Source organism: Muscardinus avellanarius (assembly GCF_963383645.1).
Source record: "Muscardinus avellanarius genome assembly, chromosome: 5".
Lineage (NCBI taxonomy): Eukaryota > Metazoa > Chordata > Mammalia > Rodentia > Gliridae > Muscardinus > Muscardinus avellanarius.
Genome location: NC_137790.1, coordinates 30,015,470 through 30,039,994, shown reverse-complemented (window position 1 = coordinate 30,039,994; position 24,525 = coordinate 30,015,470). Strand labels below are relative to the sequence as shown.

At 35.4% G+C, this 24,525-nt stretch overlaps 1 pseudogene across 1 annotated transcript in view; it reads right to left on the bottom strand.

Annotated features, from left to right (window-relative positions):
• Positions 1–331: 331 nt before the first annotated feature.
• Positions 332–24,525, bottom strand: part of LOC308263455 (T-complex protein 1 subunit zeta-like) — an 83,246-nt pseudogene continuing 59,052 nt past the window's right edge. Inside the window, exons 3-6 of the transcript in view lie at positions 8,579–8,705; positions 5,015–5,988; positions 2,128–2,480; positions 332–358 (exon numbers count right to left, since the gene is read on the bottom strand). The product of the transcript in view is annotated as a T-complex protein 1 subunit zeta-like (transcript). The remainder of the gene's footprint in view (positions 359–2,127; positions 2,481–5,014; positions 5,989–8,578; positions 8,706–24,525) is intronic.

The following is a 24,525-nucleotide window of genomic DNA, read 5'->3' as shown; positions in this document are numbered from 1 at the left end:
AGTATATATATATATATATATATATATATATGATATATAAGATATATTTAAGTTCTCTATCCCTAGTGTCTAATATTCTAAAATGGCACTTAGTAGATGCCAGTGCGTAAGTGATGCATGTATAATGAAAGAATAATGTGCTTGAATGATCAAAGGGAGGAGAGATCCCTTCTGTATGGCATGGTCTAGGAATGCTTTCTGGAGAAAGAGTATTCAATTGTGAACCTAAAATGGCTCTCAAGGGGGTGTAAAACAGCAGGAAGAGGCCACCACAAACACACAGATACAAAGGCAGGACAATGTAAAAGAGCTTTTAGGAATATCAAGTCATTCAATTTGGTAGTCTAGCATAAAGAATCTATAAAGAAAGAACAGCAAAAAGATAAGGTTGGAAAAATTAGACTGAAGCCAAACTGCAGAAACCTAGAAATCCAAGCTAGCGAGTTCAAATCTTATTCCTGAAGGAAATTCTGTATATTTCTGTTTTGATTTTTATTTATCAACTCTACTATTTGCCAAGGAGTCAGCATCTTTGATCCTGCATCTCAATCTCCCAGGGAGTCCTCAGAAAGAGGTCCTTATTAATTATGTTACCAGCTATTCTCTGAGATGATGCCAAAGAGAAGTTTGTAGAGACAGCTATCGCAGAAGAGAAAGACTAAATAAGTAGAAGAGGCATTCCTAAAATGATAAATGCTGGACACTGTCACTACTTTTCAATCTGTTACTAGACACCTGTAATATTTAACATAGGCCACGTGACTTTAACCCTAATTTTCAAAGGCAGTGCAAAAATCTTAAAAGTTATAAAGGTCTTCATAAGAAAATAAGATTCTTTAGAGATCTCTTATACATTATGAAATATAGCCCCTGTCTAATGAGAGACTGATCTTTAGAGGAAAATGGTATACAGTAAGCTTTCTGGATCCACAGAGCTGTTCATTTGTTGTTGTTGTTGTTGTTGTTTTATTTTTTTAATTTTTTTTATTTTTGCAGTACTGTTCATTTCCTTTTTTACTGGTACTTTTTTGTCCATTTTTTTAATGGAACCCAGAGACATTTTATCCCTGAGCTATGCCCTCAGGCCTATATTTTATTCTTTATTTTGAAACAGGGTCTCACTGAGTTGGAAAGGGTCTCACTAAGTAGCTGAGGCTATCTTCATATTCACTGCAAACATAAATGCCCATTAACCAAAGGGAAATTGAGGTATGACGTATGCCTTAAGGTATATAGAAACAAAATGAAAAGAAGATAGACACCCTTAAGTCCTAGAAGATTTATCATATTTAATTTTGGCTTCTCAGGTATCTCATGAGCTTTATATTACTATTTCCACTTCTCAGTGAAAAATATTAGATGAAGTGGTTTAAATAAGTTGCCTAAGCTAAAAGAGCATCAGATTTGGAACGCATACCAAATTTGTCCAACTGCAGAGTCTGTACTTTCTCTTATCCTATAGCCTTGGAGTCTAGCTTAGAACACAGAGGACAATGGATTAGGAGATGCCAATATGTAATTGATGAATATATAATGGAAAATAACATGTTTAAGACACTATATTAATTAAAAGTTGCTTCTCTATCATTAGACTATATGGGTTCCAGATCTTGGTTCTACTTCTTATTAGACACTTGGCTTTGCACTTATAACTAACATAATGAACCTCAGTTTCTTCCATTGTAAAACAGGAAAGAACTAATATTAGAATAACATTCCTTATGTTTTATGGTTATTGTGCAGTTTAAATGACCTAATGCATGTAAAGTGCCTAAGAGTCCACAGAAAATGCTCATGAAAATTAGCTACTCTCAGTGCAACTTTCTTACAATAGCAATAATTTAGACAGTTTCTTGATCTGAATCAGCATCTGGAGTTGTCCTTCAATTAAAAGAAAACTTTGGGAAAAGACTATGCAGCCGCATATTTTTTCACAGAGGGATGCATGCAATAGTAGCATGGGCAAAACCCACAAGAGCTGTTCTGCTTTCTGGACAGAGAGCTCTAGCTCTGGCAATTTTCCTGAAACTAAAAAATGTGACAGTTTAGCACATTTGTTATCTGCTTCTTTCCTGCCAGTGCAGACACCAGATTAAGATGATGTATCTCCATAGTTTACTAACTTACCCATGACTGTAAGAGATCCATATCTGTGTGAGAAGTCTTGAGTCGTGGGTGATGAGCACAAGAGGCACAGTTGCCCCAGGATCCAACTGGGGTGATTTGGAAATCAACACATGTCCAGAGTGAGTTTTCTGGAAAGGGCTTCCAGCTGTTCCCCATGTGAATGTCATCTTCATAATGAGATAATAAGTCTTCCAAGTTGCATTCACTTGAAGTTCTGGGTATACCCAGGGATGCAGAACTAGACTCCAATCTAGTTTTTGTTTCTTTCTTCCTCCTTGTGCTAACATTGTTAGCCTTTTTTTCTTGGGATCTGGATAATTTCATACAGGAAACAGATGAGTCATCTTCATCTTCTGGATGGAAAAGAAGCATAAGTTTTAAGTCGTATGCGTGTGTGTGTGTGTGTTGCATGTATTTAGGAACATGTAGGCAACAGAATAATAAATAATTTATTACAAAAATCACATTTTTAAAAACATGGATACATGGTCCCTTTTTGGGTTGGTAGCTGTTTCTCTCAATGTCAGGAGTCCACTTGATGTGTAGAAGGCTTATAGTGGTATGTGTTTGTTTTGAATGCCAGCACATTTTTAGTTGGAAATTAATATATTCTTCTCTATCTAGAGGATAAGTTTCTTACTAAAAATGGGAAATAAAAGCTTTTTGATTTGTAAAAGTTAGAATTTCCAAATCTTGAACTTTACACTAAGAGGAAGTTGGTAGAGCTCTTGCAGCCTGAATTTGGAACAGTTTGCATGTTAAAAATAAATCATAGTAATAAATACATTTTAGCTTATTAGAATAGAAAGTAATCCATGAGTCTATACAGATAACAATAAGTAAACAAATACAAAGAGAAAAATTATTCTTATAGTAGAATGCTAGTAAGTATCAAATACCAGAGTTTTTCACAATTAATCTTTTGCAAATGTTACTGTAAAAATTGAGTCAGGAAAAGAATTTGTGTGACTCCTAGAGCCAGTGGATGAAAATTTAATAAAAAACACCATATAAATAGGGTCTCCAGTGTCTTTTCACAAATAACTTATAAATTATAATGAGAAAGATTCCAACTTTATGGAAGAGAAGCCTCGTAAGCACAACTTTAACCAAGTGATCAAATTTGGCATCAGTGATAACAGCACAAATGGTCATGTGCCCCTAAAGAAGAAACATTGAGGACAAATTATCACCAATGTAATAGTATTCCTACCCCAAATGCATAGCATGAAATGAATCATGAGGAAGTATTATATAAACTCAAAATAAATAGCATAAAATTAATCATGAGGAAATATTACAAAAAATGCCTGCAAAATAAAAGACCTGGACTATTAAAAATATCATTATTTAAGGCTAAGAAGGTTTTGCACATTGTAAGAGACTGAAGAGAAAAGAAAATGTAATGCAAGAAATGTTTCAGATCCTGAGCCAAAAAATATATTATGAAGGACATTATTGAAAACATGAGAAAAATTAGGTAGGTATGTAATCAAATTATAGCATTAAATAAACATTAAACTTCTTGACTGTGTGACTTAATGTCCTCAACACAGGAAATATATACTGAAGTATTGGAAGAAGATGGGCATGATGGTGGACTGTAATGTACTCTCAGAAAGTTTAGAGGAAAAATCGATGCAAATATAAGCACTTGTAATGATAAGGCTGGCAAATGATAAATCTGGGGTGAAGGTTATAGAGGAGTATTTGAAGTTTCTTCTTAGTAATATTTTTAAATGTGACTAACTTTAATGCTTATATTTTTGGATTTTTAAAATAAAGAGCTCATTGTATACTACTTACTAAAAATTATAAAGTAGAAACTGCAAAAAACAAATTAATAGTCTGGTGTGGTGGTGCACACTTGCAATCCCAGCATTTGGGAGTCTGAGAAAAGAGGATCTCAGTTCATGGACAGACTTAGCTACTTAGTGAGGCCGTTTGCAACTCAGTCACACCCTGTTTCAAAATAAAAAATAATCTCCATGCTTGGGAGGCAGAGACAGGAGGATAGCACAGGTTCGAAGCCAGCCTTGCTGGCTTGTGACGATAGGTCTGGGAGTGTAGCACGGAGGTAGAAGGGTTCCATCTCCAGTACTACCAATAAATAAATAAATAAATAAATAAATAAATAAATAAATAATAAAATAAAAAATAAAAAATAGAGCTGGGGTGTAGCTCAGATGTAGAATGTCCCTGGGTTCTATCCTTAGTACCACACACACAAAAATAAGACTAATAACTTTACAGGTAGAAATCATGAATATTGTCATTTACATCAAAAAAACAAATGAACAACATAGGATATACCATGGAGTCATTCAGTTTAACAAACAGTTTACAAAATTATTTCTTAAAACAGTTATTTTGTTATAGAAAATTATTTTATGAAAATTAGATGTAACCCAAATATTTTGAAACCCTATATCTGTGTGTGTGTGTGTGTGTGTGTGTGTGTGTGTGTGTGTGCATGCACATTGCTGGGATTGAACCCAGGGGCATTTTACCTCAGAGCTACACCCCAGCCTTATTTTTTTGAAAACCATTGAAATTTATTTTCAAGGAAAATTTAATAATGAAAGATCGGTAGGTATCTAACATGTGTTTTATCCACCAGCTCCAACAATCTTTACTATCACTGCAGCTAAACAAAACAGTTGCTGAGTGCAAAGGACCTGCTTTATGTACTGCACTCAGTACAGTTTAAAAAACACTGGGGCTGTCAGTTCACATCATAACTTGAATAGTTGCCAAGCATCCTTTGGTCAGATGGGAAAATTCCTTTGAAAAGTCATTTGAAACTTGGACAAAGATCCCACAGCAAAATCGGTCAGGTTCGTTCTGTACTCAAGATTCTGACGATACAGGGGAGTTTAAATCCAACCTTTAAGAGAAGACTTTCCAGCTCACAGGATCTCATGAATCAGGAGAATGTCGGTGGCCATCACAGTGCAGGAGTCAAGAGCCTATTTTTCCACACAGTAGTTATCCTATACCATGCTCCTACTTCTGCTCTGTTTAAGTCCACACCCACAAGTTAACCAGATTCTAAATGCTCTGTTTGAATCTTAACCAATGTTTCCTAAAGGCCAAAACCAGAGTTCTGAGCAAGAAACTTGGGAATAACGAGTAATGCATCAACAAATGCTGGGACTCCAAACTGGGCCCTGCCCTTTATACTGCACTTATATTTACTCAGCACTTCAGCCGTCACCACCTCTACTGTACCAGCACCTGGGGCCACACGGCCATTGTGGATAGCATTTTTAATCATCCTTAAGCCATCTTTTATTGCATCTTTGATTTGCATGGGTCACTGCTTATTTAGACCTTTGACCAATAATGTGACAAAATGGGTATTACTGCATTTCTCAATAAAGATGAACTTTTCTTTTCCCAACATATATTTATAGACAAGTCCTGCATACCCCAAACAATCGGGATTTAGGTCATCCAAAAAATGGAGAGCTATCCCACCACAAGCAAGAGTCAGCCTCTCCTTATTTCTCCTTTTAGGTCTGCACAGAGCTACTATGCCTTCTTCTACAAGAGCATCCAGGGAAAAGGGGTCAATTCCCTTTTGAGTAATAACAACAAATCCTTTATCTAAATCACCATACAATTTCTCTTTCAGTTCTATTATATTTTAACTCTATCTTCAATGAATTTTCTTTCAGCTCTTACTAGTTTTATTTTCTCTCTCTTCTGCACTCTTATTTAAAAAAGCCAGAATTTACTTCTTTTTTTTACATTCTAATGACACACTGCATGTGAGATTGTATGCATATTCTACTCTTTTCTTCATACTTGGATGTCATGTCCCATGGTCCAAAAGAAGCCCTCTAATTAAACTTGTATCTGTTCAGATTTATGTGAGATGTTCTAGCCACATCTATAAGCATTTCTCTGTCCATCTCTCTGCTTACTTTGATTTGTTTCAAAAAATGAATTGCCCTTTCCTTTGCAGCTTCAAAACCTTCAGTGATGCCAGGCGTGGTGGCGCACACTTGTAATCCCCGCACTTGGGAGGCGGAGACAGGAGAATCGCGCAGGTTCGAAGTCAGCTGCGCTGGTTTAAGAGACCCTGTTTCCAAATAAAAATATAAAAATGGGTCTGGGAGTGTAGCCCGGAGGTAGAAGGGTTTCCAGGAACCCCAGTACCACCACCAAAAAAAAAAAAAAAAAAAAAAAAAAACCTTCAGTGATTATTCTGGGATGACAACTCTCAGAAATGTAGGAACTGCCTGTTTCTAGAGCTCTCAGATGATAATGATATTGAAAGTTGTACCATTACCATTTATGTCAGCCTGGGCTGTTGCTATTTTACTATTAAAGTGGCTGTTGGGTGTTGAATTTGCATTTTGTGCAGCAACACATTGACATCCTTAGTAAACTGTATGTTTCCAGTGCCAGAAACAAGCATCTTCAAGGTTCCCTTATGACCCAGGTTGGTTCTCAGCACTTCCTGCAGCCCAAGTGTTGCACCTATGTTGACCGCCAGCGCCACCTTCACTCAGGCCACTTCTGCCTTAGGGTTCAGGGTCCTCACAGCCATTGGAGCTGCCTCCACAGGAAGAGGAGAAGATCAGAAAAAAGCCAGCCATATCCATCTGTATTATTTTATTTAAAACTGGATTTCACTAGGTTAATGAGAGTCTTATAGCTTGCTGAAGTTGTCCTCGAACCTATGATTCTCCTGTCTCAGCCTCCCAAGTCTTGGGATTATAGTTGTGTACCACCATGCCTGGTGAAACTGTATCTATTGATTCACATCAGTTGGACTGGAATGAATGGAAGTCACATGCAAGTAGCTTACTGAAAGATGCTTGAGAAAAATTACACACTGAAAAATTCTCTACATCTTGTTAACATATAGAGTATGTGCTCCTATGCTTAAGTATTTTTAATTTTTTGAGGTCATATGTGTAAGAAAACATCATAAAAAACAAAGAAAATCCTACTTCCATTTAAAATGATTTGTTTTAATATCAATCTGCAATGCAATTTGTAAATGTATTATGTCTTATAGTGAAACAATTTGAAAAAGCAAGATGACTGGGAAAATGAAAAAAAGGCATATCTTTAGTTCTATAAAGTTGATTAGTGAGATTTATATTTACAAAATGTGGCAGTGGGTTTGATGAGATTCTAGCAGAGTAGTTCAACCTTGTCCATGGGGGATACATCCCAAGACCTTCTTGGATATTTGAAACCCTATTCAGTATTGAATCCATATATACAGTGTTATTTTTTCCTATACATACATACCTGTGCTAAAGTAATTTATAAATTAAATACAATAAGGGATGAATAACATTAATAAAATAGAAAAATTAGCATATGTTGTATTCAAAGTTTTATGAATAGTCTCTCTCTTTCTCCCCCCTCTCTCTCCATCTCGCTTTCATCTCTTTCATATCTCCTCTCTCTCTCTCTCTCTCTCTCTCTCTCTCTCTCTCTCTCTCTCTCTCTCTCTCTCCCCCCCCACCTCTTCTGCCATGGGGCAGGGAGCCTATACAGCAGAGATATGCTGGAAAAAGGGACCATTCATGATCCTGGCTGAGTGAAGTAGGATGACATCAGATTTTATCAGGTACTCAGAATGACTCAGAATTTAAAACTTGTGAATTGTTTATTTCTGGAATTTTCCATAAATATTTCTCAACCAAGGCTAACTTAAGTTGTGGAAAGTAAAGTTATAGGTAAGGAGGGACTACCTTAATACATTAAACAGTTATAGATAATGATCTAAATCATCGAATCCCTTTAAATTCAAACATTTAAGTGGTACAAATGAAAGACTATGATTCACAGGGCATTGTAAGTAAATACATTCAAATCAAAGTTACATGTTACAGACATAAGACTTTACTGCACGCAAATCAAAATTCAAAATTACTGTTCCCTATGGCCAAGAAACAGAAAGGCAGACAGGAAGAGTGGAGAGTGGTTGTTGCTAATTCTTATTTTCCCTCCGAGCTTCACCCTCAGGTCTCTCACTCTATTTGTCAGCCTTGGCCTTAGAAATAAGGTGAAACATAGGCGTAGGATGAAATTTAGGAATGGAATTAGGATGTCTGTATTAAAATAATTTAGGATTAAAACAAAAAGCTTTAAGCTTAATGGCTATTATTATTTGGAGGAAAGAGTACTGGGGATTGAACCTAGGAGTACTCTCACTCCAATTTATACTCCCAGCCTTTTTAAGTTTTTAAAAAAAATTTGAAACAGAATCTCAGTAAGATGCTTAGGTGTCTGTTAAATTGCTGAGGCTGGCCTTGAACCTTGGTCCTCCTGTCTCTGCCTCCCAAATACTGGGATTATAGGCACTGGGCATGATAATGGCTTTACTGGTTATATTATGATCTTATAGAAATGACCTTTATTAATATTTGCTTCACCAGCACCCCTCAAAATACTTTTTGCAGCTTATTGAGCTTTTACTTACGGAGATTTATAACTGTTCGTTTCACCTCGTCCAGACTCTGCACCCTGGCTTTCTTGGTCCATACCAGTTTCTGTAGTCGCTTTAATGTCCCCACTGATCCCACCAGATCACCACCTGATTTTATGGCCTAAGACAAACACAGTACAAGGTAAAGACATTATTCTTCATGAAAGATGTAATGTAAGATATGGTGAGATAATAAATGAAGAGAAATTAATAATGTGGCCTTAAAAGCTGAAGCCTGAGACCGTTTAAGCAGTAACTTGAAAGCTCATCATAATTTGGGTTCAAATCCTGGAAGACAATTTTAAGTACTGTAGTTAAGCTGCTAGGTAGACTGGCTCTTATTTAAACTGGTGTGAATGGCTAGTGGATTCTCTGCACTCACTATACTGATAATGTACCACTTCATCACCTGGTAAAAGCAAATGATTCTTTTCAAGTTCACTGGAAGTTTCTTAGGGGAGATGTGGTTTGACCTTGACATACAGCCTCTTCTGGGTTGTTGCTTTCTGCAGACACAAAATCAGCTGGAAAGTTTCTTAGGCCATCTTGCTTTACCCAGCCCTTTGACATTGATCTATCTGCTTTCAGTCCTTCATTAATAGAGGGCCCCCGTTGGAACCTGCCCCCCTAGTGTACACTGTCTCCAGCTACATCTGTGAGCTGAGCCTTGGAGCAGGACTTGCTGTTGCTGACAAGACTCGCAAGGCCAGGTCCCAGACCTGAGCCCTTGTGGTTCCCTGGCCTGTGGATCGGACTCTTGCAGTGGTTCTGGGTATTAGTGCATGGCCACATGATGGTAGCTGGGTGCTAACCGCTCAGTTGTAGCTTTTGCCTTTTTTGAAACACTCTTTCTGCATCCCACTGGCTGTTCTCAGTGAGGAGGACCAGCAGGGTGGTATGGGAGGCTTTGGGCCACCTGATGGCTGAGCTTGTAATAACCAGGTGCTGCCCTCCTTCCAAAGCTGATGGTTTTGTCCTTGAGTTGCTCTTTGTGACATGTCTGCTTTGGCTCTTTGTGTAGCATTTCTAACTTTCCTTTGGCAAAACATATGGTCAGTTTATGAGCATTTTTTTTAATATTTCCTTCCTTAGCCATAAAAAAACCCACTTCTCTATTTAAGCTACAAAGCATGGCATCAAAGGCAGAGGGCACGTTCTTGGGCACTCATACTGTATCATACAAGATTCAATAAAGCTCTCAGTAAATGACAAAAATAATTATAAAATATGCTAGTTGATTATACTAAAGCCATGCGGTTTTTTTAAAACATTTTTTAAAATTCAAAATGTGGCAAATTAATTGAATCTAAAACCACTATAAATGACTTACTCCTGCTCAATGTGACACAGTAGATAGAATCGAGGCCTGGTGGTACACACCTATAATCCCAATACTTGAGAGGCTGAGACAGGAGAATAAGATCACAGGTTCGAGGACAACCTTAGAATATGATAATGAGAATCTCAGAAATCTAGCAAGACCCTGCTACAAAGAAAAAAATAAAAAGTCTCAGGGCTGTGACTCAGGGGTTAGAATGTCTCTGGATTCAGGCCCCAGCACTGAAAAACATAAAAAGAAAAAGAAAAAGAAAAAGAGCCGGGCGTGGTGGCGCATGCTTGTAATCCCCTGGGAGGCAGAGACAGGAAGATTGCGCAGGTTCAAAGCCAGCAGAGAGCGCTGGTTTAGGAGACCCTGTTTCCAAATAAAAATGTAAAAATAGGTCTGGGAGTGTAGCCCGGAGGTAGAAGGGCTTCCAGGAACCCCAGTACCACCAAAAAGAAAGAAGGAAAGAAAGAAAGAAAGAAAGAAGGAAAGAAAGAAAGAAAGAAAGAAAGAAAGAAAGAAAGAAAGAAAGAAAGAAAGAAAGGAGAAAGAGAAAGAAAAAGAAAGAAATAATAAAAAGGATCAGGGTCTTGATAGCATAATATAAATGGAAGGACAAGTTTAAAATTGTTACTTGCAATTGTTGGAAGAAACTGGAAATTTCTGAGAAAATAGCATTTTTTTAAAGTATAAAATGTTTTTAAAACAGGCATGGTGGTGCATGCTTGTAATCCCAGAATTCAGGAGACAGAGACCAGAGGATTGTGATTAGTGGACAGCCTCAGCTACTTAGCGAGGCCCCTTGCAACTCAGTGAGACTGTTAAAAACAAAAGTTAAAAAAAATGTTTTTAAATAATATAGTTTTATTAAATAGCCTCTTGATTTCTAATAGATATGCACCCAGTGAAACAAAATATAACCACAGCATGCTACCTTATGTTTTAGTAATCACTGTCACTTGTTTATTATAGCAACATATGGATAAAAAGAATTAACATAATATCACTGCTCTTAAAGATGCTTTGAAAAATAACAAATGTTTCCCACTAATTTAATATTGGTGGAATTTTATTTATACTGCTTTATTTGTCATTTTTAAAGTTTTGCTCTTTAGGATTTCACAATACCTTAAGTTAATGCTTTGTATGCTAATTTTTATGTAATTGGTAAAGTAGTTGTATTAGATTTTATTACATGATATGACAAAATATATAGGAATACTTCTTTTCTGTCTAGAAAGCACTGGACTCAGAAATATTTTTCCTCTGCTTTTGATTCATTCTTTTCATTGAAGAGCTGATAAATGGCATCTAAATACACACTGCAATTTTCAAAAGGCAAATGATTTGCTTCCTCATTAATGCTTGAATGAGACATATTTATAATAATTCTCTTCAATCCTTTGAGAGAGACTAAGCCCAAAGAAATATTTGGGAATAAAGGCTCTCTGGCATGCAAACACTTCCAATCTTTATAATCAGATTTTATTTTGGTCTTTAAAAATGACTTTGAACAACCAATATAAACTTGATGTTCTTTCTCTGCATAATAGCACCTACGTGGAAAATATGACAGTTTGTCAGAAAGAGCCATACCTGTTTGCATTAAATAAATGGGGAAATATTGAAATCATTTTAATCTTTCAAAGAGATATGTGATGAGCTGTTCTTAGATATGCAAAATCTTCCCCTTTTCCAAAGGTCATGTTTGGTTCAACACAATTTCTATCGCTATTTTTTTCGCATTATTTTGTCAGAATTCTTTTTCAGTGCTTTCTGAGTTACTCAGTTTAATAGACCTGTTACAACTGAGGAAGAGCTATTTTCTAATCTTTTGCCCCTTCCAGAAATAATAAGCTGACATTGCACAACCAGCTTCCCTCTGCTGGGTTTCTTTTGTGATGGCAACCTCCTCCTGTTACAGCCAAACTTAATTGCTCCACTGAAACACTGGCATGGAAAACAGCCTTCACACTTTCTCTCTTCTTTGTGAAAAAGGCTTGCACTTGATTTGGAGAAAGGTGTTATATACTGGGGAAAGTAAACTTTATATTACTGATTTGCCCCAGGAGGAAGAGAAACATTTGGAAGATGTCTAAATTCAGATGAGTGGGATCTTTTGGATCAGAGGTTTGCAAACAAACTGACCCCTTATTATTTTCTTTGCACTTTACAATATCCTTTGGAAAGCATGATACTATTAACTGAATATATCTGTTCTCTCACATATCATTGAGTTACTAGACATCAAATCAATATACTGCATTTTATTTAGCTTCCAATTCCATGTTCCTGGGATAGTGCATGGCTTAATGAATGTTTGCTGAGTATAATAAACACACTTCTAATTTTATATATACATATATATTTTTTTCTACGAAGTAGATAATTTGTAGTAAAACTTTTGATAGTAAACTGGCTTCTTACTATACAAGCTCACCCTCTTCCTACTAGGTAGTATATACACAAGGGCCAAATGTTTGAGTTAATATTATTATAAGAAATATAAATGTCAGGCTTGGTGGTTCATGGGAGGCTGAGACAAGAAGATTGCAGATTCTCAGACAACCTTTAGGAACTTAACAATTCTCACCAAAACTTAGTGAGACCTGTTTCAAATTTTTAAAAAATATAAAATAAAATAGGTGTGTGCTATAACTCTGAGGTAGAATGCCCCTGGGTTCAATTTCCAGTACCACCAAAAAAAAAAAAAAAAAAAAAAAAAAATATATATATATATATATATATATATATATATATATATATATATATATATATTTAATGCTGTATCTCCAGAATGTGGGATAGTGCTTAACCTGCTATTAGGTCCTCAGTAGAAGTCTGTCAATTGATTGAATGCTAAATTTAAAAATTTATTCAGAGTCAGTGAAAATATAATGGTAACAGATAAGGAGATTAAGGTGGAAAGATTATTATTTTGAAAACATTCTAGAAGATTTCTTTTATTAGATATTCTTCATGTATATATATATATATATATATATATATTTTTTTTTTTTTTTTTTTTTGAAACAGGGTCTCTTAATCCAGCGAGGCTGGCTTCGAACCTGCGTGATCCTCCTGTCTCTGCCTCCCAATGGCAGGGATTACAAGTGCGTGCCACCATGCCTGGTGCTAATTTTTAACCATCTTTAATTCACTACTCTTTTTTTTTTTTTTTTTGATGGTGCTTGGGATGGAAGCCAGGGGCATTCTACCCCTGGGCTACACTCCCAGACCTATTTTATATATATTTTTAATTTGGAAACAGGGTCTCTTAAGTCAGCTGAGACTGGCCTTGAACCTGCACGATCCTTTTGTCTCAGCCTCTCAAACTCAGGGATTACAAGCGTGCACCACCATGCCCAGCCATTACTCCTTTTTTTCTTCCTCTTTTCTTACTACTTTTTCTAGCATGCATTTAAAAAAATTAACTATGTATTCTTCCTTTTATTTAATTCCTTTATGTTTCTGTTCTTTCAATTGACCTCATCTACTCAGTCATCAGTATCTGTTTCTATTTAAATTGCATTTGGGTTCCAGGCATGGTGTCACAGGCTTGTAATCCCAGCATTCTGAAGGCTGAGACCGGGGGATCGTGGTTTTCAGACAGCCTCAGCTACTTAGTGAGGCCCTCCACAACTTAGTGAGACCCTGTTTCAAAATAAAGAATTAAAAAATAGTGCAGGGGGTGTAGCTTGGCAGTTGAATGCCTCTGGGTTCCATCCCCAGACCCACAAAAAATTATATAAATAAATAAATTGCCTTCCGGTCCTATGCACAGTCCTAATGACTATTCCTACTTGATATTCAGCTTGTTGAACACAAGGAGCTTCTGCAAATACTTTTCTCCTGTACTTCTATGACATCATGTTCTCCTGGGTGTCCTTTTGCCTTTGTTGACTATTCCTTACTGAACTTCTGTATGCTGACACTTCCTTTTATTTTTTTAAATTAAGTGCACATATGTACACATGTGACAATATATACCATTTATATGTCAATGATACCCAATATATATTTTTCTCCAGGCCTCTATCCTGATCTTCAGACTCACTTATTCAACAGTCTATTTTTTTTGGTTTTGATTTTGGTACTGAGCATTGAACCCAGGGACATTCTACCTTTGAGCTATATCCCAGGACTTTTTATTTTTTATTTTGAAAACAGAGTCTCACTATGTTGCTGAGGTTGGCCTAAAAATTGCAATCCTCCTATTTCAGTCTCCCAACTATTGGGATTACAGGAGTGTGCTGCTGGGTCTGCTTACCAATTATTCATTTAAAATGGCTTATAGGTATGATCAAGGCTGGCTTTGAGGCTTCCTCAAAAGTGTTTTTCATCCTGCTTTCTTCAGTTCAGTAAATCCAATCTTCATTCTACCAACTGCAATCGCATAAATCATAGTTGGCTCTACACTCCGTCTCTAAATTCTATCTTGAATCTGTTGCTTTGTCTCCATCTTCATTACTACTATGCTTGATTAATTTTCCCTCATTAAAACTATCAACTCTATAATTGGTTCTTTTTATTTTTGTATTTCTAAATAGAATACTCTTTGAAAGATGTAAATCTCCATCCAAATAGTAATTGCATGTGACTGTAAATATAATTTTGACACACACACACACACACACACACACACACACACACACACATGCATATAATAGATACCTACTATCTCTTTCATATATATTTATACCTATAAATGTAAATAGCTTTTAGTTTTTTTTGGTCACTTCTTTAAGTAATGTAAATTTTTTTAGACTACTACATTAAGTAAAACTCATTTTCTGACACTTTGACTATTAGGATTATAGAAAAAATTATAGAAAATGGCAAAAGAAGAAAATGACAACTGTGAGATACAGCACATCTCAGTAGCTGCAACAAACAAAAATCAACTACAAGAAAGCATGGAGCCCCAGGGCCGGAAATTGCAGAGCCCAGGGCCAGAAAGTGCAGAACCCAATGCTTACTCATCGCCCTGAAACTTGAACACAAAGCAGTGAGAGGCAAGAGAGGTGCACATTGATAAAGTGGGTCCAAAAACTTACAATAAGTTACAGAGAAAATGAAAGATATTGGAACATACTTCAGAATCAACTACAGTGAACAGACATTATACCAGCCCTATACATGTAAATTAGCAGTACTGCTTTTTTTTCCCCCACTGTCACTATGTTTATTTTTTTGGGGGGTGGTATTTTGTCTTTGATTTATTCTTAAAGTTGTTAGTTTTCTTACTTGTTTTGTTATTATATGAAAGTTTCTTTACCCCATTCCCATTCCTTTTATAAGCTTCCTCCCTCTATCCTATCTACTCTTCTCTCAAAACTATTTTTCCCTTACTGTATCTGTACTTTATTATACTTAAATTCTTACTCAACTTAATCATATCCTCTACTTTACCCTACTCCTTTGCCCATCACCCCAGCTCCTCCCTTCTCATCAAACCCTCATTTTTGAAACAAACACTATTTATCGGTGCATGAGCCTGCTGACACCTCTAAATCCCTGCTGCCATGATTGGATTAGACAGGTTATCAACAGATTCATACACAAAAAGAAAGAAGATAGCAAGACAAGGAAAACACATTCCTGAGAATTCTGAAAATATGAGAATGAGCAACAGTAAGGAAACATGGGAAATCACCAATACTGCCCTACAAGAAATGCAAGAAGTAGAATTCTGAATCCTTATCTTTAATATGATGAAAGGCCTCAAAGCAAGTACACAGAAAATAAAAGAGGAATTGGAGACATTAAGAAAGATTCAGAAAGAGGCCTGGAATGAAATAAAAGTGTCTGTAATTGAAATAAAGGCAGCAATAGAAAGAAATTATGGAAAATTAGATGAAATAGAAAATGTAATATCACTATTAGAAGACAGTTCATACAAAACTGAAAGCACAGTCAACAGTATATAGAAGACATTACAACAACAGAAACTAAACTTTGAACAACTAGGGGACAATATAAAATGATAACTTATGGACAATAGGTATTGAAAAAGTGATAGAGGTACAGAACAGATATTTATAATCTCTTCAAAAAATAATTTCAGAGAATTTTCCAAACATGGAAAGAGACTTGGACATCCATGTACAGGAGACATACAGAACACCATTAAGTAAAGATCAAAGAACCTCCGTATGCCATGTAATAATCAAAATGACCAACATAGAGGCTAAGGAAAGAACCTTAAAAGCAGTGAGAAAAAAAGAATGGGTGACATTCAGGGGCAAAACAATAAAAATCACTCCAGACTTTACAACACAAGTCATGAATGGCAGGAGAGACTGGTACTATGTAATCCAGACCCTGGAAGAAAAGGAATTCCAACCAAAACTGCTATACACAGGAAGGTTATTATTAAAAATTGATGAAGAAATAACAGTGTTTCAAGATAAGCAGAATTTCAAAAAATTCATGAATACTAAGCCAGCAGTAGAGAAAATACTTAAATAAATAAATCAAAGAATAATAGAAGCAAATTTTAGAATCAAAGAAGAGATGAATTTAAACAGTGAAGCAACTAAGCAAAGAAGAAATAACATTATATCCAACACAATATAAAACACAAATGAAAGGAAATCAGAATCATGTCTCAATAATAATAGTGAACATCAAAGGACATAGCTCATCAATTAAAAGACATATATTGGCAATGTGGATTAAAAGACATAATCCAAATATATGCTGTTTGCAAGAAACTCACCTTACAGCCTAAGATATTCATGGACTAAAAGTGAAAATATAGAAAAAGATACAAAATGCTAAGGGAGACCAAAAATGAGCAGTGGTAGCAAGGCTGATATCGAATAAAACAGACTTTAAGCTAAAAAACATCAGAACTAGAGGACATTATGCTAAGTGAGATTAGTCAGTCACAAAAAAATCAGAAATCAGATGTTCTCCCTATTGCATATTAGGGAAAGGAACTCGAGAAGAATAAGGAGATACTATAGATGAGCAAATGAGGTGACCTGAGGGAATGAGAGGGAGGAAGAGGGAAATTCTCTAATGTTCATGTTGTACATTAAAAAACATATTGAAGTCAATCACTAAGCCTAACATGAGAAGAATGGAGGGGGAAGGAATGGGGCAGAAATTGGGTAAGGTCTAATTGAGTGATGTGTGCATGTGTGCCTCCACTATCTTGTACTCCATTAAAATATTTGACTGCAAGGGCACTTCCTTTTATTAAAGAAAACAATTCAGCAAGAAAACATAATGATAGTAAATGTTTATGCCCCAAATGTGGGTTACCCACATTTGAAAAACAAACCCTTCAGGACATCAGATCTCAAATAGACTCAAGTGAAATAATGTGTGAGACTTCACAACACCACTCGCACCACTAGGTCAATCTTCAAGGCAAAAGATTAGTAAAGACTCTTCAGAACTAAAGGAAATTATAAAAAAAATGGACCTATTGACATAAACAGAATATTCAACCAGAAACAGCAGAGTACACATTCTTCTCAGTTGTGCATGGAACCTTCTCTAAAGTAGATCATAGCCTGGGCCACAAAGCAAGCACTATCAAATTCAAAAGATGTAGTACAATTCCCTGCATCTTTTCAGAACACAATGGAATGAAAGTAGAAATTAACAACAGGAAGACCGAAAAAAAAAAAAACTCTTTATATACATGGAGATAGAAAAATAAACTATTGAGTGAGGAGTGGGTAAGATCAGAAATAAGGGGAGGAATTAAAAATTCCTGGAATTAAATTAAAATAGAGACACAATATACCAAAATCTATGGGACACTTTGAAGGTGGTGTTAAGAAGAAAGTTTATAGCATTGAATGCCCACATAAGAAGAGAGAGTCGCCAAGTAAACAACCTAATGACACATCTCAGGGAATTTATAAAAACAACAACAATCTTATCCCAAAGCCAGCACAAGTCAGGATAATAAAATCAGAACAGAAATAAATGAAATAGAGAACAAAAAACAATAAAAAGGATCAAAAAACAAAAAGCTGGTTCTTTGAAAAACTTAATAACACAGTGGGGAAATTGAAAGAATTATCAGAAACTATTTTGAAAATTTAAACTCCAATAGATTTGAAAACATGAAAGAAATCAATAGATTTCTAAGCAGATATAACCTACCTAAATTGAACCAAGATGACATAGAAAGCGTAAACCAACCAAAAGCAAGCAAAGAAATAGAAAGAGTATTAAAAAATCTGCCATCAAGGTAAAGCCCAAACCCAGATGGGTTTCCAGCTGAATGCTACAAAACCTTCAGTGAAGAACTAATTACAATACTTCACAACTTGTTCTGGGAAATTTAAACAGATGAAATTCTTTCAGACTTTTTCTATGAGGTCAAAATTACATTAATACCAAATCCAAATAAAGATACCTCAAGAAATTTAAATTACAAACCAGTATCTTTGATAAACATAGATGCAAAAATTCTAAATAAAATACTAGCTATACGCAATCAAAACCATATCAAGAGAACTGTACAGCACCACCAAGCTGGTTTTATCCCAGGAAAAGAAGCCTGGTTCAAGATATGCAAATCAATATATGTTATTCACTACATAAATAAAATGTACACAAAAAAACCCATGATTATATCAATAGATGCTGAAAAAGCATTTGAAAAAACCCAACATCCATTCATGTTAAAAACACTACAGAAAACTGGAATTGAAGGAATGTATTTCAATATCTTTAAGGCAATAAAAATAAACCCCAAGCCAACATCATATTGAATGGGGAAAAACTGCAAGAATTCCTTCTAAAATCAGGAACAAGACAAGTATCACCACTCTTTTTCAATATAGTCCTCAAGTCTCTTGCCACAGCAATAACACAATAAAACTATAGCAAAGAAATTCAAATAGGAAAAGAAGAATTAAAATTATCATTGTTTGCAGACAGGATCCTATATCTAGAAGACCCAAAGAACTCAAGCAAAAGACTACTGAAGTTCATTAACCAATTCAACAAAGTGGCATGATACAAAGTCAACTTAAAGGAATCAGTTCCTTTTCTAATGTCAACAATGAATCATCAAAAAAAGAAATAAAAAATAATTTTATTCACAATAACCTCAAAACCAATAATATACCTAGAATATACCTAACCAAAGATGTAAAATACCTGAAAACTATAAAACATTAAAGAAAAAACTTAAATAAGAACTTGGAATATGGAAAAATTTCCCTTGTTCATGGATGGGCAGAATGAATATAATAAAAATGGCGAATCTACCAAAAGTGATCTACAGATTCAATGCAATTCCTATCAAAATATCAACAACATTCTCATATACCTAGAAAAATTATTTATGAATTTCATATGGAGAAAGAAAATACCCAGAATAGCCAAAGAAATTCTCAGCAATAAGAACCATGCAGGAAGCATCACAGTCCCTCACTTTAAATTATACTACAGAGCAATAGTAGTTAAAACAGCATGGTACTGGCACAATAACATGCATACAGACCAATGGAAGAGAATAAAAGATAAAGAAACAAACCCACCTACTTATAGTCAATTGATCTTTGACAAAGGGACCAAACTCATACGCTGGAGAAGACAGCCTTTTTGACAAATGGTGCTGGGAGAACTGGCTATCCATTTGTAGAAAAATGGAATAAAATCCTTACCTCTCACCATGCACAGGAATCAACTAGAGATGGATCAAAGACTTAGAAATTGGAACAGAGACTGTAAAGCTATTAGAAGAGGGCATATGTCCAATACTCCAACATAGGCACAGGCAGTAACTTTCTCAACAAGACCTCCAAAGTGCAGGAATTTAAAACAAGAATTAACAAGTGGGATGGCATCAAACTAAAGATTTTCTGCTCATCAAAAAAACCATCTATAATCTAAAGAGAAAATTTACAGAATGGGAGATCTTTACCAACTACCACTCTGATAGAGGGCTCTTATCCAGAATATACAAAAAGCTCAAAAGACTCGACCCTAGAAAAACAAATTACCCAAATAAGAAATGGGCAACTGTATTGAATAGACACTTTACAAAAGAAAAGATACAAGTGTTCAATAGATTCATGAAAAAATATTCAACATCATTAGCCATCAGGGAGATGCAAATCAAAACTACACTGAAATTCCATCTAACCCTAATCAGAGTAGCAAGCATAAAGAAATCAAATAACAACAAATGCTGGCAAGGATATGGGGAAAGAGAAACTCTTTTTACACTGTTGGTGGGAGTGCAAATTAGTTCAGCTGCTATGGAAATCAGTGTGGAGATTCCTTAGAAAACTGGGAATGGATTCACCATATGATCTGGCTATACCATTTCTGAGTATCTTTCCAAAGGAGTTGAAATCAGAGAACTATAGTAATCTATGCATACTCATGTTCATAGCAGCGCAATTCACAATAGCCAAAATATGGAACCAACTTAGGTCTCCATCAACAGATAAATTGATTGCAAAATTATGGGAAATATACACAATGGAATTCTACTCAGCAATAAAGAACAATATCATGTCATTCACAAAAATATGGAAAGATCTGAAGGACATTATGTTAAGTGAGATTAACCAAGTACAGAAAGAGAAGGGACATGTTTTCTCTAATATGCTCAAGCTAGGGATTATTAAGAATACCAGAGGGACTCCAGATAAGGGAAACCTCAGCAAAGCCATAAAGGAAAGGTAGGGGAGGAAGAAGCCTGGGGTTAATTAATGGAAAAGTTACATTCAAATATGTGTATACTTGTGAATATAACATTGTTAACATGGACACTCAGTATTGGGAGGGAGGGAGGGAAAAGGGGAAATGAAGGAGAGAGGGCACTAAGTATTGTGTGAATATATGCCATTGTCAACATGATCCACATGATGTGAAACTATAGTACATCTATAAAATTTAAAACAAGAAAATGGCATCAATGAATCTATTGAACCAAGTTAGTTTAACAATCATGTTTTATTAACTATAGTGGAAATTATTGGAGATCTAGTCTATCTTTAGTAGATTATGTAAGAAAAGATAATTTGTTAATAATAAAGTGGGGATGTAATTCAACTATTCTGACATTTAATCCAATATTCTTTCTCACAAGAGTTTTGGAAGCCAGCATAATTATTACTTATCTAGTATCAACAACCAAAATAAAACTAGCCAAATTCAGGATTTTGCTTCACAAGTTAAAATTGGTTTTCTGATATAAGTAGATATTCTCAATTGTATAGACCTAAATATAAATATCTACTTAAATATATATATAGGCTTAAGGGAAACATACCTACATGTTGGAAGGGTATATCTCTTCTGATTTTATAACTTCCTTTTAAAGAGGAGAAATTTAGGTTTATGAAGACTCACTCAATCTACATCACTTAACTGTCTGAATCATGTTCTCTTTGCCCCATCACTAATGAAAAGGAAGCTGGAAAGAAACATGACAGACCTTGAGCAATGAAACAAAATCTCTTTGTTCTTTCTTTTGTTCTAACTTTCTAATTTAGAGAAAATTTTGTCTCTACTGTCATCTTTAGCAAGCATTAAAATAGAAAATCCTGATCATACAATACCTATTTTACATAATTTCTTCAACGAGAGGAAGAACAAAGATTTTTTATTCTTTTTAATTAATATTTTGGTTTATTTTTAAAGAAAATTATAATGGAAATTCTGAAGTGAAACTTCAGGTAGCTTTTGTACTTTGCATTGACAGTTTTCTCTGAGCTTCCTAATCTTATGAGTCTTACCTGGGTTATTAAAAACATACTAACCCATAGGGTTTTAAAAATGCTACGCTCATAATATTTTACATAGAAACATAATGTAAATTTGTATAAAATAATTTTTATTTTATAATATACTCTATTTTTGAATTTTCTACATAGAAGGTGTGATATTTTTGTAACTGAGGAAACTCTAATTCTAAAATATACTTAGAATGCAGGTTTGAATAATCAGTTCTGTCTCTATGAAAGATAGATGTATTCAGATTTTTTATTGTAAATTTTTATTGAAAGATATATAGAAATTATATGCAAAAGAGAAAGCTACTTTCAAGATTAAAGCAAAAAATAAAAATAACCATTAAATGGTAAATTAAGCCTCAAAATCTTAATCTCTATTTTATTATTATTATTATTGTTGTTGTTATTATTATCATTAGTAGTAGTAGTAATACTATTAGTACTAGTAGTACTAGTAGTACTAGAGACTGAATTCAGGGTTGTTCTACCTCTTACTCCAAGCTATATGCCCAGCCCTTTATTTTGATACAAAGTCTCACTAAGATGCTAAGGCAAGCAATCTTTTTGTCTTGGCCTCCTATGTACTGGAGTAAAAGGCATGCATCACCATGCACAGCTCTCTACATTCTTTGTTTTACTAAGTGACTAGTCTCTACTCATGTCCTAAAATATACTCTAAGTTTCCAAGTATTGGAATTACAAGCATGTGCTAGCACACCCAGCCACACTCTTCTTGGAAAAATATGCAAATAAAATATTGATTGAAGAAATAATTACAGTTGTTGAGGAAGTTACCATGTTAATATTAGATAGCTATATATGGTTATGACTATAAAACTCATTGTTTTTACAGTAGGAGAACCTGAAAGTAAATTAAGACTGGACCAAAACTTAAAAATAGGATTATACATAGTTTTTAAAACAGTTATTGATGGAACACATAGTTGAATTAATCAAATCACATACAAAGCTTAAAAGACATTTATTTATTTATTTATTTATTAGTTACTGGGGATGAAACCCAGGGGCATTCTACCTCTAAGCGACATCTCCAACATTATTTTATTATTATTATTATTATTATTATTATTATTATTATTATTTATTTTGAAATAGGGCCCCACTTAATTGCAAAGGGCCACTAAGTAGCTGAGGCTTTCATCAAACCTCGATCCTCCTGCCTCAGCCTCCCAAATGCTGGGATTTCAAGCGTGAGCCACCATGTCTGGCTTCGTTTATTCATTTAGCACACATGTACTTACTGAACAACTGATCTGTGGGAGACGCAAAGGAGTCCGGGACATTTGTCTGCCTACAACACTCGTAGCTCAGTACGCATGTTAAAAAATCAGTCATGTGTGACTGTGCCCATTCCCTCCTTGAGAGGGGGAGCTCTTTCCACACATCCTACTGCCTTAGTGCTCCACAAATACATACACATGAGTTAAATTCCCAGCTAGAAATCCACCTGGAGGAAAAAGCTCGTGTGCATCACAGTAAATATACAAATAAAAATTCCACGGTTATTCATTAGAGAGAAAGATTACATCAGGTAGGGGTGGGAAAGTGCATTTGACTGGAGAACTAGAGGCATTTGAACAGTGAAGCTGTATAATTTAGCATTATCTAACAAAGACCTTGATGTAATAATCTTAGCCCAGGATGTAAACAGAAATTGCTCACTCAGGTCCTAATACAAGCTTCAAGTTCCTTCTCCTTCCTTTAAGAAGATGTTGAGGTGCATAATTCTGGTCTTGGATCAAGGTGTCCTTTGGGAGGCAATCAGGAAAGGGATTTTTCAGAAGCTACATTGGCTCTGTTTCCTATGGCACTATGGACTTGCGGCTTCCTGGCCATGTCTCCACCCTCCCATAGGTGAAGTCAACACTACTCATCTCCCCGTTAGTGAGAGTCAGCCTTTAAGCTGGTGAATTGCCAAATCAGCCCTAAATTTCCAGGATTACACCAGAGGCTCAGATGGAAGCTGTTTTTGTTTTAAGGGAAAACCCACAGGAGTTACAACTTCCCCACTTGCTATGTATTATCTTCTGCGGTGAAATTTTGAAGTTTTTAAAACTGTTCATAAGAGCAGTATCTCAAAAAATAAACGTAAGTCGGTTGTGGTGGTGCACGTTTGAAATCCCAGTACTTGGAAGGCTGAGACAGGAGGATCACAGGATCATGGCTAGCCCCAGCTACTTAGTGAGACCCTGTTTCAAAATAATAAAATATCAGGCTGGAGGTTTATCTCAAAGGGAGAAGGTCCCTGGACACACACACACACACACACACACACACACACACACACACACGTGAACAATAGGAACATTAATTAATTTAAAAGTACCACTGGATTTTTAATAATAGAAGGAGATCTGGGTATAGGAAGTTATCTAGACAATATTCAACTTCTGTATCTATCTAAAAATCATAAAGCAATAAGTACAAAATATAAAGGAGAGAAACAGAAAGGCCTCATGCACTAAGCAGCCCTGCTCTACAGGTAAGTGGCTGTCTTGCTTGGATGCTCTGCAGGGTGACTAGCCATGTGAACCTGAGCAAGCGACTTCACCTCTGTGTACTTCAGTCCCTTCATCTACAAAAATAAGAAGCTAGATTACAAGAACTCATTGTACTTCAAATGAGTTCAGAGATATGAAAAGGCATAAGTATCTTCTGTTACTTCACATAAACTCTTAGATTTTAGAAAAGTATTGAGCAAAAATTCTTAATTTTTAATTTTAATTACAGATTATTAAAGTTTAAAACAAATCTTTCTGAGTGCCATGCCTTATTTTAAAAAATGAGAAAACAGAGCCCAGCATGGTGGTGCATACCTGTAATTCCAGTATTTGGATGGCTAAGACAGGAACATCATAGATTCAAGGCCAGCC